Source organism: Camelus bactrianus, chromosome 14 (genome assembly GCF_048773025.1).
Source record: "Camelus bactrianus isolate YW-2024 breed Bactrian camel chromosome 14, ASM4877302v1, whole genome shotgun sequence".
NCBI lineage: Eukaryota > Metazoa > Chordata > Mammalia > Artiodactyla > Camelidae > Camelus > Camelus bactrianus.
In genome coordinates, this window is record NC_133552.1 from 625,050 (window position 1) to 637,320 (window position 12,271).

The window sequence follows — 12,271 nt, forward strand, 5'->3', positions numbered from 1 at the left end:
GCTTGCTTTCTGACATTTGTCTATTAGAGGAAAGTGCAGGTTTTCCTTGGTGTATTCCATGTTCTTTCTGTATTCCTTTGATTTTTCAGATCAATCAGTAAAAACCTGAAAAACATATCTCTGGGAAAAAAATGCTGGTAAAAATTGTCATGAGTTTCCAGTCTTATGAAATAGAGGCAAGTAATTTTTCTTTACTAATAATCTGTCTTGGAGAAGTAAATTATTTACCTGAAGTCTGCCCTTTTTGATCTGTGGTCTTATTTGCTTATTGATCCAAGTGTTGTTGTTTCTTTAGGTTAGATGAGGTGTACTCTATTTAATGTTTAAAATTTGTTATAAAAAACCATCATTACACTAGGTCATAGATTTGGAATTCCAAGTGTCATAAGAATAAATGAATGTTTGTTTCCTAATTAACATATGTGGTTGAAGTTTCTTGTGGTGCCTTAGTTTTTGAACTATATTTGGAGAAGAAAATGTGGGTTTATTTAGCTTCTTTGGTAAACGGTTGACAAATGACAGATAAAGTAACCTTTTTTTAGGGACTAAGATCAGGCCATGTTACTAATGTAGGTTATTTTTATCTTTCTCGTTTCATCTTTTGAGGAAATTACTCTAATTTCCTGTCTTATAATGGGGAAACTGAGGCTCCAGGGTGGAGTGATTATGCTTTGGCATACAGGAATGGAGGGAGGGGTAGAGCTAGGATTCAATTGGGGGAATTGGTGGGAGGCATAGCAGCAGAAAACCCACCCCAAAACCTAGAAAAGTTAATTGGTTTTTCCCTTTATTAGAGAAAAGTATTCATTCAGTAAATTTTATTGGCCAGGCACTATGTTAAGTTCAGAAGATATAGTCACAGGTAACAAGAACATAGATCTTTGCCCCACAGGGCAGTCTGTCTGGTGGGGGATAGAGATTTCAAGTCAACATAATTCCAAACTGGATAAGCACCGTAGGGGAGATAAGGATGGTGCTGAGAGTGTAACAAGGGAGACGCAGTTTAGACCAGGGGCGGGTGAGGGAGGTGTCTGACAGAAAGGTCTTGGGGAGCGATATGTAAACTGACTGGAAGTTTGGAGGAGAACTTTTTAGGCAGGGGAAGAGTGTACAAAGGGTCCCGAAACAAGGAGGATCTTGGGCCATTTCACAAATTAAGGGCTTAGTTGAGCAGAAGCTTAATGAGCAAGGTAGGGAAGAGTGGTGCTGAAATTGAGCCTGCCCGTGTAGGCAGGGGTCAAAGGAGGCAAGAGTCTTACAGGTTGAGGGGAAGTACACTGGAAAGCCATGGAAGGAGCCATTGGTGTAGTCTGATTTAATTTTTAAAAACATCTTTAGATATTCTGGGGAATATAGCAGGTGACGTCCGTAATCCAAGAGAAATGATGGTGAAATTTCTAGGGCTAGAGGGGTATCAGACAAGATGGATCAAAGTGGACAGTTTCAAGATCTATTCTGGAAGTAGGATATGAACTGGGGATGGCATGGCTGTCAGAGAGGTAAGGAGAAGAAATTAAGACTTCCCGATTTCGATTGGTGTATGTAGTAGCCAGACACACAAATGCCCCAAATGGCAAAGACTGGGCGAGGTGCAGGTGCAAAGGGAAAAATCAAGTTCAGTAACTCGATGTAGGACGAAGGCAGTTTGGGGCTTTGGAACATCTAGATTGAGATGAATTAAGACATCTAGGGCACTGAGGTATTACTGTAAATTGTGACAGTGGGTGAGATCACCAAAGAAAGTTAAAATGACTTGAAAGTACCTTGCAGTTAAATTTTGGTCCTATGGGAAAGAATACATAATTCTTCACCCCTAGAAATTCTTTGCCCTAGAGATAACCCGAATGAATTAATTGATTTACTCATTTGTTTATTAGTTCAAGGGGACTTTTGTTTAGACTGTCAGAGTCTTTGAATGGATTTTTAGTGTCTTAATTAAATGATCCCTATCAGCTTCTAAAGCCACAGAGCATTGGTTTATGTGTTGGCTATCTGATAAAAGCTGGTTAAAGAAGGATTTTGTGGCTAGACTGTAAGCAGCATGAGGTCATAATCTGTCTTATGTTCATCCGTCATTGGCCTGCTGGTTCCCTTCCTCACTTCCGCAGGGTGATTAGTACTGTCACCAGTTGAGTGTGTATTACTTTCAGTCCTTTCTGTGCACGTACTGACCTGTAAGAATAATAAAGTACATTTGTACAAGCATTTTAAAAACATGTATACTGTCTTTGTGCAGCTTGCTTTTGTCACTTACTGATGTCTTAGGTATCTCTCTGAATTGGTATGTAAAGATCTGTCTCTTTAAACTGTGTGTGATACCCCATGACATGGATTTAACAGTTTAGATATTCTACTGATGACATTTAGTCCGTTTGGAATTTTTTGTTACATATAGTGCTGCATGAAATATATGTGTAGTAGTCTCTTGGAGTTCATGTGTGTGTTCTCTGGGGGAGATTTTGGAGAATAGGAATTACTGAGTCAGTATATGTACATTATATACTGCAATAGGTAGTGCCAGATAGCCTTCCACTGGACCACTGTACTGACTGCATCCCCACGAGTTTCTCCACATTCTTGCCAACACTAGGTATTACCAAATAGGTGAAGTTTTGTCAGTTTATGTTCTTTCTAAAATATGGCTATCAATTCTTTACCATATCTGTTTTATAAATATTTATGGCATGTATAATATTTTTCTTTTCATTTTGCATATTTTTATATCTTATGGTGTTTCTTTGCTGTGTAACCTTTTTATAATGTAGTGGGAAAGATCTATTTCACTATTACAAGAAGTAGGAATAACTATGACAAATACGCAAGACTTTTATGAAGGAAATTTTATACCATACGATATATAAGAAAACCAGAATGGATTTACGTGTATCTGGATAGGAAGACTTCAATAGTGTAAAAAAATTAATTTTTTTGTCTCCAAATTAATCTTCTAAATTCAATGAAATCCTAACCAAATCCCAGAGTAGATACATGTAGTATCAATTTTTTTTTATGTAGTATCAAATTTAAAATGTAAAAAGGTAAATGAAGAAAGACTCTTCTTCCCCTGACCTGTCCACACAGCTCTCTTGGCTGGAAGCAAACCGCTGCTGTCGCTTTCCTGGATGTTTAGAGCTATTCTGTGCATGTGTGTGCGTGCACAGTGCGTGTTTACCCACTGTTATGTACCTTGTCTGTACTTAATTTGTTTGTACGTACTTATACAAGAGGTGGTTCATATTAGTATGCAGGTGCATTTGGAGCTGCTTCATTGTTTCCAGGACTGCCTAGTGTTTTACTTACGTCTATATTATCATTCATTTTATCAGTTGTCTTTTGAGAGACATTAAGGATGTTTCAATCTTTTAACTTTACAATGAATATTCTACATTTTGTTCTTAAAAACATGAGATAATAGAGCTGTAAGAAGAATGCCTAGAAGTGGAATTGCTTGGTCAAGGATTTTTTGAGTTGCCTTCCGTAGAAGTTGTACCAGTTTACACTGATTTACAATATGAGACTGCACAGTTAAACCTTTTGATTTTTGTCATTGTGTTAAGAGAAAATTGTTGGCCCTTTAGAGTTTAAACATGGATTTCTCTTAAATATTTCATATATTTAAGAGTCATTTGTCTTGTGAACTTTTGTCTCAAGATTCCATATGGATTTTACGATGAGTTTTTCTTTCTGCAAAAAAAAAAAATTGGGTTTTGATAGGTATTGCATGGGATCTGTAGATTGCATTAGGGGAAGTATTATCATCTTAACAATGGTAATCTCCCAGTCCATGGACGTAGGATAACTCTACACTTGTGTCTTTAATTTCTTTCAGCAATGTTTTGCGGTTTTCATTGTACAAGTCTTTCAACATCTTTGGTTGAATTTCTTTCTGTGTATTTTTTCTTTTTGATATTACTGTAAATGGAAACATTTTCCCCTTTTTTGATTGTTGATTATTAATGAGTGTACACGCACATCTCAGTGATACTGGGGGTTTGGGTCCAGTCACTGCAGTAAAGTGAATAGGGTAATACAGTGAGTCACTAGATTTTTTTGATTTCCCAGTGCGTATAAAAGTTATGTTTACACTATACTGTGTGCAGTAGCATCGTATCTTAATTAAAATATACAAAACAAAAAATAATTACAGTAGTAACATCAAAGATCACTGATCACAAATCACCATTAACAAATGTAATAATAATGAGAAAATTGAAATCTGGCAAAAAGTACCAAAGTGTGACATAGAGACATTAAGTGAGCAAATGCAGTTAGAAAATAGCACCAAAAACTTGCTTGACACAGGGTTGCCCAACCTTCAATTTCTAAAACCCTCAACATCTGAGAAGCACAGTGAAATGTGATATGCCCGTATAGAAATGCATCTGAGTTTTGCATATTAATTTTGTGTTCTGCAACTCTGCTTATGTGTTTTCTATGTATAAGATCATGTCATCTACAGAGATAAATTTGCTTATTCCTTTTCCTCTTTGGATGCCTTTTATTCTTTTTCTTGTCTGGTTCTCTGTGTTGGACTAAAGTGAAAGTGGGGGTCTGGGTGTTGTTCTCAGCCTCAGAGAAGAAGTGTCTTACCTTTCACCACTGAGTGTGGTTGTAGCTGTGGGCTTTTCTGTGTATAGCCTTTATCATATTGCAAAAGTTTCCTTCTCTTTTTAGTTTATTGTTTTTATCATGAAAGAGTGCTGTATTTTGTCAGCTTTTTTTTTTTTGGCCTCAATTGAGGTGATCAGGTTTTCTTTTTCCTTCATTGTGTTCATGTGGCATATTACTTTGATTTTCTTAGTTGAACTACCCTTGTATTCTGGGATAAATCCCACTTGGTAATGATATTTAATCCTTTTTATATGCTCTTGAATTTGATTTGCTACTATTTTGTTCAGGATTTTTACATCTATATTCCTAAGGAATATTGGCCTGTAGTTTTCTTGTAATGACTTTGTGTGGATTTGGTATCAGGGTAATGTTGGCCTCATAGATTGACTTAGGAAATGTTCCTTCCTTTTCAATTTTTTGGGGACAAATTTGAGAAGGATCAGTGTTAATTTTACTTTTAATGTTTGGTAGAATTCACCTGTGAACCTGTCTGGTCCTGGTGTTTTTGCTGGGAGATTTTTGATTATTGATTCAGTCTCTTTGCAGTTATAATTCTATTCAGATTTAATGTTTTTCCTTCTTTAAAATTTATTTTTAGGGTTTTTTTTTTTTGAGGGTGGAGGTAATTAGATTTATTTATTTTATTTATTTTAGTGGAGGTACTGGGGATTGAAACCAGGACCTCGTGTATGCTGAGCACACACTACCGCTGAGCTATACCCTCCCCTCCCCCGTATTTCTTTTTTTCGGTTTTGGTAGTTTGTGTCAGTAATTCGTCCATTTTATCTTGGTTATCTTGTAGGCATATAATTGCTCATAGTATTCTCTTACAATTCATTTATTTCTGTAAAATCAGTAATGATGTCTTATTTTCATTTCTGACTTTAATAATTTGAGATTTTTTTTCCTTGTCAGTCTAGCTAAAGATGTTAATTTTTTCAAGTAACCACCTATTTTGTTTTTTACTCTGATTTTCTGTTCTCTGTTTATCTTTGCGCTAATTTTTGTTCATTCTTTCTGCTAGCTTTGCTCTTTTTCTAGTTTCTTAAGGTGTTTATTTGAGATATTTTTAATGTAGGCATGTTAATAGCATTGTTTCTTACCAAGCCCAGCTTTCACTGTGTTCCGTAAGTTTTGATGTGCTTTGTTTGTGTTTTCCTTTGTTTCAAAGTATTTCTTCATTTCCCTTGTGGTTTCTTGTTTGACCCATTGGTTGTTGAAGTATTAATTTCTACCTATTCGTGATATTCCGTTTTTTGCTTGATATTTATTTCTAGTTCCATTCCTTTGTGATTAGAAAAGGCACTGTATCATTCTGATTAAGACTTGTTTTGTGGCTGTCCTAGGGCCTATTCTGGAGAATGTTCTGTGTGCACTTTAGAAGAATGTGTACTCTGCTGTTGCTGGGTTGAATGCTGTGTATGTGTGTGGTAGGTCTAGTTGATCTAGTGTTGTTCGAGTTTGGCTCTGTGGTTGTTCTTTCCATCATTGAAAGGAGCATATTGACGTCTCCAGCTATTATCATGGAACTCTGTTTCTCCCTTTAATTCTTCCAATTTTTGTGTCATGCATTTGGGGCTATGTTGTTAGTTGTGGATATGATTACAATTGTTATAATCTTGCTGGAATGAATCTTTTATCAATATATAGTGTCCTCCTTTGTTTCCTGTAAGCTTTTTTGACTTACAGTTTATTTTGTCCAATATAGCACATCTACTCCTGTTATCTTTTGGTTATTATGTGCATGGAGTGTCTTTTCTATCCTACTTTCAGTCTCTTTGTGTCTCTATCTAAGGTGAGTCTCTGTGAGGCAGCAGGTAGATGGATCATGTTTTTTTTAATCCAACCTGCTAATCTGTCTTTTAATAATTTAGTCTATTTTCACTTAAGGTAATTATTAATAAGGAAGGATCTACCCCTACCATTTTGTGGTTTGTTTTCTGTATAGCTTACAATTTTCCCCCCATTTCTTCCATGACTGCCTTCTTTTGTGTTTTTTCCTAGTGTACCATTTTGATTCCCTTCTTTCTTCTCCTATATAAAGTTATTTTTATAATGGTTATTTTGAAGATTAACTCATCATCTTAAAATTGCAGCAACTTATTACAGATAATGCCAACTTAATTTGAACATAAGTGAATGCTCTAGTGTTGGACATCTCTGTCCTCTATATTAGGTGTGGCTCAGGTAACACCTTTATACATGTGTGCTCATTAACATATATCGATAATTATTTTATGCACTTGACTGCAATATCTGCTTTATTGTGGTGGTCTGGAACCAAACCCACAGTATCTCTGAGGTCTGCCTATAGTAGTTTTTCAGGTAATTTTTTGAGTCTTTGCGGTAAAGATGAATACAATTTGCATATAATGATAATTTTCCTTATTTCAAATTCTTGTATCTCCTTATTTATTTTTCATGTCATTGCATTGGGTGGTACTTCCCAAACTGTGCTGTGTAACTGTATATACGGTGTATATACACTTGATCTTAGCCAAAAGGCCGAGAAGTGATATATATGGTGTATATATATTTATAAGTCCATCTATTCCTATTAAGAATTTTTATTCTTAAAATTTTAAATTTGTCACGTTGCCTCAGAACTATTACCAGTGCCATGAAAATACATTGAATAACGCACTTGCTGTGGAGAAGAATTTGCCTCAGCTCTCCTTGTGCCCCTTATTGATAAGCTCTTGGTCTTACCAGTGAGAAAATTATGTTTTTCTTGAGTCAGTTTGAAATGCTTTCTTTGTGATTTTCTTTGAAGGTTCATAAGCTTTTCTCAGCAACTACTGATACTTTCTTGCTATGAATATCAACATTGTTTTTTTTAACTACCACCTTTTTTTTCATGAGAACATCAGGTATTGTGTTAATTGATTCTCCCTGAATCAAAATAAAGACCAAATAAAACAAAATATTTGTAATTTATAATGATTGTCTTAGTCCACAAGTACCATAGACAACAGACATTCATTTCTCACAATTCTGGAGGCTGGGAAGTCCAAGATCAAGGCTCCAGCAGATGTGGCGTCTGGTGAGGGCTGCCTGGTTCGTAGACAGACCGCCGTCTTCTGCCAGGTCTTCATGTGGTGAAGGGGAGGGAGCATCCCGAGCCTGTTCAGTGGGGCTCCACCTTCATGAATCATCACCTTTTAAAGGCTCTGCCTCCTTATACCGTCTCCCTGGAGGTCAGGATTTCATCATACGAGTTTGGAGGGCGGGAGAGGGGTAGCACACAAACATTGGACCATAACAATGATGGAGCATCACAAGGAAGCTTAAAAATGAATTAGGAACTTACCGAAATCGTGGGGAACAGGCAAAAATTGCCTGGTAACTGTTCGGAGTTAACAGTGTGTTAATTGATTCTCAAATCCAGTTCTCTAAATTCTAAGAAAAACCCTTGGAACTATTTTTATACCATTTATTCTAGGGAAAATTGACACTTAGAGAAGTGGAGTTATTTGCTTGGTGTTAAATAGCTAATTAGGATTGACTTAATGTAGAAAATGTCTAAAAGGGATAGATTTTATTTGGATAATGTTGAAGTGATCAACTTTAATCAGATTGTCTTTTCTTTAGAGGACTAGATAAGTGCTTGGTGGTTGAAATATAGTCTCAGTGACATATACAAGTGACCAGATTTATTTATAGTCTAGGACTTGAAAATTACTGTTACAGTTGAGCAACTATTCTGTTTTGAGAAGTGGATTTCTGCAGAGAACTGTGTAGTAAGGAGAGTGGTCCCTGAACCGTTACCTGTGAGAACGAATGGGCCCAGCAGCCACCAGAGGGCACTGTGGACCCAGTCCTAGCATTTGGTCCCAGGAAGCGCAGTTTTCTGTTCAGGTGTGCCAGACTAGGAGAGGGTCCAGAGAGCCACACATTTCATGACTTCGGTAGATCTATGCCACCTTCCTCTGAAAATTGTTAGGCTGAGGAGGATACTTCCTGCCTGGTGGCAAGTAAATGTTAACTGCAAGTTCAACTCCATTGGTGTTTTAACTCTTACTTTAGCCTGGCACTTTGGGCGTGGTATTTCTTCCTTTTGATACATGTGTATTTTGAGTATCAGTTTGGTTACTGTTTTGTTGAGTGGCTGTGGCTTTTTTTGTTGTTGTTAGTAGGAGCTGTGCTACATTATTTTACCTGATACTTAATCACATGTTACAGGAGTTTAAATATTCAAACCCTGACCTCTACCACTGTGTGGCTACAGTCTTGGGCAGCTTACTTTTGAGGACTGTTTGTTTGTTTGTTTTTAATCTGTATCAGGGAGATAATTATTTTACTTCCAGGGGTTGCTTTAATGTTTAACTATCATGAATATCTGACTCACTGTAAGCATTAAATAAATGTTAACTATTACTGGATGACTATACCTGTATTTTAAAGGAGAATGTAATTGAATTAGTTATAAACATATTGATCAGTGATACTCAGCTTATTTCAACTTCAAAAATTTTTTTTCATGTTTACTTAAAATTAAATGAAGGCCTTACATGAATGTTTCCCACAGCATAAGTTTTTATTTTACCATAAAGAGATCTTCCTTATTGAGGAGTTGTTTTAGGGTAATGGTGTTTATATTTTAATTTTTGAAAATATATTTAAAATGTCTTAGAGTATGTAATGGTAATTTGTAGTTCTTTTGGGTAAGGCAGATAGTCATTCTTTAAGGTCTTAAATGGAATGACTCATTTTCTTTGAAGCAGATACAAATATATCTTTTGCTGTTTCCCAATATTGGCATGTTCTCCATCCTGACAGACACAGCTTTGGTTTAAGAGGAGTGAAGAGGGTTTTGGAGCTGAGCTTTGCATATAGCGTTTGAAAACTGATGTGGTTTTGGAACCTTGGGTGCTTTTAATTAATGTCTGAGCTACTGTATTTTCTTAACTGAAGTATAGTTGATTTACAATATTGTGTAAGTTCCAATTGTACAATGTAGTGATTCACAATTTTTAAAGGTTATACTCTATAGTTATTATAAAATATTGGCTGTATTCCTCGTGCTGAGGTGCCATTTTATTACAGAAAATGTTAATATTTATTTAACTCAAAAGATTTATTGTTACAGTTAAGTGAAAATAAAACTTTTCCTATGGAATATTGTGTACGTTATTGAAAACATTTCATTTCTGTTGCTACGCTGAAGGAGATATGGTGCCCTTTGGACACTAGAACTTGGTATAACTAGGGTGCTTAATGGTCCGAGGATATAAAATAAGGGGTTAGATTGTATACCTTGCCAATTAAATAATGATGTCACATAAAAATAACTGTAGTTAAAGTGGACATACTGCTTTTTGCCTTCTATCCTTTCTGCAGATATTTGTGACAGTTGAGTTTGTATTCTGTACCAAGGTGCTGCTGTAGGCTCTAGATTTTCAACAGGAAGACAGACCTATACAGTGTTTCATAAAGAAGCTGGTATATCCCCATTTAGTGTCTGTGAAAAGTCCTTATGCTGCGTCCCTTGTGTCTGGGGACTGAGAGCCCCTCCCTTCTAACTGGTGCTCTGTCATCTCTGTTACTGGTTCCCTGGAACTCTTCCCGGGTTAGTGCTGTGTCTGAGGTCCAGCTTGTTGGCCACCTGCTCCCTGCACCCCTGCTCCTGCTGGTAGACTCCTGGTATGTGTGAGCCTTCTAGAGGGCTTTTCCCCATGAATTGACATAAAAATACATGTACTTTAGTCAAAACATAATTGTGTATATATGAGTTTGGGGTAATGTATGGCATTGTAGTAATACTCTGTTCTGTAACTTTTTTTCAGTCAACAGTTTATCTTGTAGATCTTTACCTCCCCTCCCCCCCATCAAGTTGTTTTTAATTTTGCTTTTTTATTTAACAGAGGTGCTGGGGACTGAACCCTGTGCCTCCTGGATGCTGAGCACCCACTCCACCCCTGAGCCCTACTTCCCCCTTGTAGATCTTCTCCTATCAGCAAGTCACTTTAAAGAGAAACCCTAATCCGTTCACTTTTCTATCTCCCATGACGACCCGTTTCAGCTACCACCATCTCGCTGGTGGATCAGTGGCCTTCTGGTTAGTTTCTTGGCTTCCAGTCTTGCCCGCGTATAATTTCCCACATAGTGGCCAGAGTGATCAATTCAAAACACGAGTGAGAGTATGTATCTCCCCTCACACTGCACTTCCCATCTGCCTTGTTCCAGCCACACTGGCCTTTCTTCTGTTACTTGAATTTCCATCCTCACTTCCTTTAGGCCTTTGCAGGCATTGCCCTTACTCCAGTTTCCCCACACTTCAGATCTCGGTGTAAATGCCACCTGCTCAAAGAGGTCTTCTCTGACACCAGAGTAGTTAACTCTTCACTTTGTTATTACTGTCTTTTAAAAGTTTAATTTAGCTTTAAAAATAAATGAGGAAATCATGTTCAGAAATTAAGAAAATGCAACAGCATATACAGTGAACAGTTTTCCACCCCCGTCACCCATCTGCCAAAGTGATAATTATTTTTATTAGTGTCTTCCTCAGCTTTCCAGAGGCTCTTGTAGCAATGTAAGCAAATGACAGTATGTATCAAGTAAGTGTTCTTAAACAGGTCTTTTTTTTTTTTTTTAACTGGGCTAAGTGGCCTTATTAAGAAAGAGGATTACAAAGGACTTAAGAGTTGGGATTGGGGCCCTCCAACCAGCCTTTAATAACCACCATCGTCTCCTCACCTTCTGTAAGGATGCAGTGTATAAACCACTCCAGATTCACGTCTGTCCATCTGCAAGCTCACCTGCAGTTTGTGCTCACCCTTCGTTCCCCACTCTAGTTGTTTTGTTCCCTGTTTAGCCTCTGAGTTTGGGTGATGGATGTTCAGGAATACCTTCCACCGGTTCCAGTGACCTCATCCTCTCCACCTGCTCAGTAACTTCTTTTCTTTCTTTTCTACCTTTTTACTGTTAACTCCCTGCTGCCTCTTTGGCTTCAGTGCTGCCTAGCATATATGGTAGGTGCGCAGAACATACTAGTCAAGTGGGGTAGAGTCGTGAAGTTTGGACTGTCAAATTATGAAGACCTGGGAGTGAATCCTGGCTGTGTGACTTGGTTGATTAGCGTCTCTAAGCCTCAATTTCATAATCATTAAATTGGGACAAACACTATAACTCTCAGGGTTGTTCTGAAGATGTAACCAAGGAGTGGATATTTTCCTATGACTGTTGTGACAAATTACCATGAACTTGGTTTAAAACACCAGGAATTTTTTCTCTCCCAGTTCTAGAGGTCACAAGAAGTCAGGGGCCCTGGGCTCCACCCCAGGGTTGGCAGGGCCAAGCTTGCTCTGGAGGCTCTAGGGGAGAATTCGTCCTGTGTCTTCCAAGGTCTGGTGCTGCCAACAGTCCGACGCTGCCAGGCGCCTCTGTGCTCACATGTCTGTAACCCTCCCTGTGCTTCTGAGGAGGGCACTTACAAGTGCATGCAGGGCCCACCCGAGTGATCTCATTTTTAGATCCTTAACCATACTCATCTCTGCAAGGACCCTTTTCCCATGTAAGGTCACGCTCACAGGTTCCGGGGAATAGGTTGGATCTCATAGGGCCTATTATTCACCCTGGTGTGTGGAAGTAAAGGACACAGCAGAGTACCTGGCAGATAGGAATTGGTCCAGGTAGACTTCAGGTGCTCAGAAGGATTTAG

The 12,271-nt window shown here is 37.8% G+C and overlaps 1 protein-coding gene across 4 annotated transcripts in view; it reads left to right on the forward strand.

The window, feature by feature from the left end:
• ZMYM2 (zinc finger MYM-type containing 2) overlaps window positions 1–12,271 on the forward strand; it is a 70,900-nt gene that overhangs the window by 8,708 nt on the left and 49,921 nt on the right. The gene's annotated exons all lie outside the window — the stretch shown is intronic.